We start from the raw sequence: 6,264 nt of genomic DNA, 5'->3' as shown, positions 1-6,264 counted from the left end.
TGGGTAATTGTGCCCGCATGTGTCTATTCCTATCAAGAGAGGAGGGACTGTGAAAATAACCTTAAGAGCAGTTGTATAACAAGGCTCTCTGATTGCTGAACATTTGAATTCTGTTTCTGTATCTTAAAAGGCAACTCATCTCCATTACATTTTGCCATTGGACCAATATATGTTGACATCATGGCAAGACACAAGATCCTAACCTTTGCTGTGCTGTATTTCATCCAGGCTTGGACTTTGGGTGTGGACTCCAAGATGGTAAGATACTACACTATTTTGAGAGAGAGAGAGAAATATTTGCACATAGTATGACATTTGAAATGTCTTTATTATTTTGGAACTTTTGTGAATGTAATGTTTACTGTTCATTTTTATTGTTTATTTAACTTTTGTTTATTATCTACTTCACTTGCTTTGGCAAAGTTAACATATGTTTCCCATGCCAATAAAGCCCTTAAAGTTAAATTTTATTTTGAGAGAGAGAGAGAGAGAGAGAGAGAGAGAGAGAGAGAGAGAGAGAGAACAGTATGTGGAGTCATCAAATTGTATTTGTCACATGTGCCGAATACAACAGTGAAATGCTCACCTACAAGCCCTTAACAACAATGCAGTTGAAAAAAAAAGTGTTAAGTTAAAAGTAAAAAATAATTAAAGAGCAGCAATAAAATAACAATAGCGAGGCTATATACAGGGGATACCGGTACAGAGTCAATGTGCGGAGGCACCGGTTAGTGGAGGTAATATGTACATGTAGGTAGACTTATTAAAGTGACTATGTATAGAGTGGTGTGAAGTGTGTAGAAGCGGAGAGGTATTACAGTATTACATTTTTGTGTTATATATGTATTTGTTTCTTTTTTCTATTTGTTATATATATATATATATATATACACGTACAGTAGCAGTCAAAAGTTTGGACACACCTACTCATTCAAGAGTTTCTTTATTTTTTACTATTTTCTACATTGTAGAATAATAGTGAAGACATCAACACTATGAAATAACACATATGGAATCATGTAGTAACCAAAAAAGTGTTAAACAAATCAAAATGTATTTTATATTTTAGATTCTTCAAATTAGCCACCCTTTACACTCTTTGCTCTGCTTATAGTTGATCAGTCTGACATTGAATAAACAAGTCATAACTAAGGAGTTTCCTGGCTGGTTTTATTATTAAAAGAAATTGTAAATTAATGATAGAGTGAGGCTTGATGGCTTCCAATTATCTGTTACTCTTTAATTTCACGCAACTTCTTTGGTTACATTCAGAGTGCAAATTACAGGTGGGGGGGGCTCAGCAACAAGTGTGAGACCTGAGCTCCCCTAAATGCAACAAAGTCAAACTGTGGGGAGGTCTCTAAATATTTATAATTTGACTGACAGCAAGATACGTCAATCTTACCGGAGAAAGCATTTGAATAAAACAACGCCACTCTGTCTCAGTGGACACTGACAAAATATTAAGAGCTCTATCTATGACAGATTGACCAGGTGAATCCAGGTGAAAGCTATGATCTCATATAGATGTCACATCAATCAGTGTAGATGAAGGGGAGGAGACAGGTTAAAGAAGGATTTTTAAGGCTTGAGATTCTTCAAAGTGGCCACCATTTGCCTTGATGACAACTGTGCACACTCTTGGCATTCTCTAAACCAACTTAATGAGGAATGCTTTTCCAACAGTCTTAAAGGAGTTCCCACATAAACTGAGCACTTGTTGGCTGCTCATTGTCCCGTTGAAAAACAAACCAGATGGGATTGAGTATCACTGCAGAATGCCATGCAGGTTAAGTGTGCCTTGAATTCTAAATAAATGACAGGCAGTGTCACCCGCATACCATCCCCTCCTCCTCCATGCTTCATGGTGGATACCACACATGCAGAGATCTTATGTTCAACTACTCTGCGTCTCACAAAGACACGGCGGTTAAAAGCAAAAATCTGAAATTTGGACTCATCAGACCAAAGGACAGATTTCCACCAGTCTAATGTCCATTGCTCATGTTTCTTTGCCCAAGCAAATTTCTTATTATTATTGGTGTCCTTTAGTAGTGGTTTCTTTGCAGCAAGTTGACCATGAAGGCCTGATTCACGCAGTCTCCTCTGAACAGTTGATGTTGAGATGTGTCTGAACTCAGCATTTATTTGGGCTGCAATTTCTGAGGCTGGTAACTCTAATGAACTTATCCTCTGCAGCAGGCAGCAGAAGTAACTCTGGGTCTACCTTTCCTGTGGCGGTCCTCATGAGAGCCAGTTTCATCATAGCACTTGATGGTTTTTGCGACTGCACTTGATATTTTACGGATTGACTGACCTTCATGTCTTAAAGTAATGATGGACTGTCGTTTCTCTTTGCTTATTTGAGCTGTTCTTGCCATAATATGGACTGGTCTTTTACCAAATAGGGCTATCTTCCGTATATGAGTATCACTGCAGAATGCTGTGGTAGCCATGCAGGTTGTCACAACACAACTGATTGGCTCAAACACATTAAGAAGGAAAGAAATTCCACAAATTAACTTTAAACAAGGCACGCCTGTTAACCCTCCTGCTGTGTTCCGGTCGAATTGGACCGATTTACAAGTTTTCTCTCTGACAAATGTAGTTCATTTAATCTGATTGTCATAAGGTTCCATGACTTTGTCCACACTGGGCATCTGAACAAACAAAATACATTTTGATGATTTTCATTACATTTTTGGTGTTTTATTTAACTTTTTTACACCGGTGGTGTTCCCGGTCAAAAATGTCTGGTCATTAGAAATGAATGGGTGAGACTACAATTAGTGTATAAAATAGAGTTCAGGGACATGCCCATTCATCAGATGGACACACTTCCTCTCCCAGACCCCCACACGCATGTGTGTTTGAGCACCTCACTCCCCTTCTTGGCTTCCACGGCAACCCCCATGGGAATCTTTCCCCCACGGGAACCACACCTGTTGGCATTCTCACAAACAATCGCAACATTGTTTCAATAATATATAGAACTCACAGCTCTGGTATATAAAGCTTTTTTGAGGCCTTGCTCACGATTCATTCTGTGGCAGCACAATGACCAAACGATGTACTGTATGTGTGTCACGTTCCTGACCTGTTTTCTGTTGTTTTGTATGTGTTTGATGGACAGGGCGTGAGTTTTGGGTGGGCAGTCTATGTTTTCTGTTTCTATGTTGGTTTTGGGTTGCCTGGTATGGCTCTCAATTAGAGGCAGGTGTTTGACGTTTCCTCTGATTGAGAGTCATATTAAGGTAGGTTGTTCTCACTGTTTGTTTGTGGGTGATTGTCTCCTGTGTCAGTGTCTGTATGTTACGCCACACGGGACTGTTCCGGGTTTTGTTTGTTTGTTCGTTTTATGTAGTCTGTTTCCTGGTTCATGCGTTCTTCACGTTGTATGTAAGTTCGGGTCCAGGTCTGTCTACATTCGTTTATTTGTTTTTGTAATTATTCAAGTGTTCGTCGTGTTCTTCTGTTTTGTTTATTAAATCATTATGTATTCACAACCCGCTGCAGTTTGGTCGAATCACTACTCCTCCTCTTCGTATGAAGAGGAGGAGGAAGCCCGTTACAATGTGAGGCTCTTGGTTCTATCTTTGATCATGACACTGGTGAGGAGGAGAGAGTCCTTGTTAAACTTTGACAAAAAGTAGTCTGTGATAAATAGCACCATGTGTTTCATCTGAGTATTTGTTATAGTCAAAATAATCTATACATTATGCTTTTTTTCTTCTAAAACGAGTTGTATGAGCTCAGGTCAATGAGGCCTACAGGCCATGAATAGCAAATAGAAGTTCAAAACTTGTAATGTTCACAAGAACTTAAGTTGATAAAAAGATCTAACACAACATTGGGTGATCATATATGTGTTATTATGGATTTATAATCAGCTATAATGGGGCGGTCATTTTGGACCGGGAACACAGACTGAATTAACATGAAACGAACACAACAATGCATTCCAGATGACTACCTCATGAAGCTGGTTGAGAGAATGCCAAAAGAGTGTATAAAGCTGTCATCAAGGCAAAGGGTGGCAAGTTTGAAAAATGTCAAATCTCAAATATATTTTCATTTGTTTAAACACTTTTTTGGTTACTACATGATTCCATATGTGTTATTTCATAGTTTTGATGTCTTCACTATTATTCTACAGTGTAGAAAATAGTACAAATAAAGAAAAAACCTTGAATGAGTAGGTGTGTCCAAACATTTGACTGGTACCGTATATATTATTATATTATTATAGCTACTACTTTTATTGTTGTCACTGTTGTTTATAATTGTGTGTATTCATGCCATTAAAACATATTGAATTTGAATTAATGAATTTTAGAAAGAGAGAAGAGAGAATGATAATTTAAATATTTACAAAATATTCCTCTGTTTTTACAGTTATTGCCTGTTATTCCCCTCCATTCTCTTTGAAGGTTCATCTCTGTCAGCCTGATCTCAATTCCCCCATACCCTTAGACATGGTCCCTGAGTCTGTTGACGACATGTATAAAGGCTGCATTGAAAAGAATGGGCAAAAAGGTGAAGGAATATCTTTGAAATGAAACCAATGCAAGAGGGATCTTTGAACAAGCCTGGACGAAAGCAGAAAAATGTGCCACAAAAAATAATAGTGAACCAAAAACTAGACAAACTTAGTCACAATCATATCAAGGATATCTGTGCTTACACAGGAGGTCAACCTAAGATATACAGAGCGTTCAACCAAGCAGTCCGGACCAATAGAACAGAGTACACAACCTCCTTCCAGTTCCACTCCCTGCATTTCCTGCTGACTGATGCTCTCCGCCTCCTAAAAGAAAACCAACAGGGCTGTCACACCACATACCGGAGAACCAACATGGAGTTTGCAGGTGAAGTGAACAAGGAAATCAGATTTGGCCTCTTTGCCTCCAGTTCTTTCCTAAAGAACTTGACACATTTTGGAGAGAAGTCTTGCTTTGAGATAAAGACATGTTTTGGCGCTGACCTGAAGTCCTACCCAGAGATGGGGAATTATGAAAAGGAGGTGTTGATTCCACCGTATGAGGTGTTCAAAGTTACTGCCGTGCTGAAGAAAGAAAATGATGAAAACCTGTGGTGTGACGTTGTGTACAAACTAAAGAGTATCAACACACTGAGTAACCCGAATTGTAACATTTTTAACAAGCCAACTATTAAATAAGAAAATCAATCTTGATCTTGAATCATTGTCCCTAAAGAGGATTGACCTAACATTGACCTAACAACTACGCTGCTTATCCTTCTTAAAGTAAATTAAGCCAAACAACGTGTTTTCAGTGTCTAAAGCTTTCATTGTATTACGTTAATTGGTTCATTGGTGGATGTTACATAAAAACCTCCTCCTGACTACATGAAATAGTTATTATTAAGATGTGTGTATTAGCCTGTGTTTCAGACTCCATAGGAGACTTTAAAGCACTTATATACCTTCTGCAGCTTGTTTCAACATGAATATAGAAAATCATTGAGCTTGAATACAGTATGTCTCATCCTTTAAGTTTTCACTTTCACTGTACTACATTTAGACAGTCTGAAGATACAACATTACATGGGCCACTGATTAAGATGTAGTATAACATGCCACAAGTTTAACTGTCCAATAAACTGATTCTGGAAACTACCAACTGGTGGGGGGGATATTTACTGTAGTGTCTTGCTTTACACCCCCCCCCCAGACATTTTGTCTCCAATAAGAGGGAAATCAGAAAGGACAATAAGAACTGGGTAGAGACCAACAGAGAAAGAAGTCTACAAGCGGTACCTGGTTTATTCTGTAATACACATACCTCAATGGACATTTCTTCACAACGTGCCCCGCCCTGATTGGCCCACAGGCATGTCACCCATCACCAGCGGATTCTCATAGCAGGTGGTGCCCCGCCTCTGCCGTCCTTGATTGGCTCCAAATAGTATACTTGGGGCCTCAAGATTTGCCTTATTGCTGTTTTGCTTATTCCCTGATAGTTGATTCATTGATTGGTTGATATATCGACTGATCGATCAATCAATTGATTGATTAGTGGTATATTGGCTATTGGTCCTTGAATAGAGGGGAAAGATTATGAGGTTTAATGGTCTCTCAGTACTAATACGCAAGCACACACACAATAACACGAACACACACACACCTTTTCTCAGTATCAGCAGTGGTGTTGCTCTTAGTCATGTTCACACATAGCTCAGTATGAAAGAAGTATGAACAAACAATTCTCAGAAGCTGTATGGTGTTTCCTGCCTGTGTGGGTG

At 38.8% G+C, this 6,264-nt stretch overlaps 1 pseudogene; it reads left to right on the top strand.

The window, feature by feature from the left end:
- Positions 1-180: 180 nt before the first annotated feature.
- Positions 181-5,216, top strand: LOC112076790 (erythroblast NAD(P)(+)--arginine ADP-ribosyltransferase-like; annotated as a pseudogene).
- The last annotated feature ends 1,048 nt before the right edge of the window (positions 5,217-6,264 follow it).

Source organism: Salvelinus sp. IW2-2015, unplaced genomic scaffold (assembly GCF_002910315.2).
Source record: "Salvelinus sp. IW2-2015 unplaced genomic scaffold, ASM291031v2 Un_scaffold4038, whole genome shotgun sequence".
Classification (NCBI taxonomy): Eukaryota; Metazoa; Chordata; class Actinopteri; order Salmoniformes; family Salmonidae; genus Salvelinus; species Salvelinus sp. IW2-2015.
The sequence above is the reverse complement of the archived record's forward strand: the minus strand, read 5'-3'. Positions and strand labels throughout refer to the sequence as shown.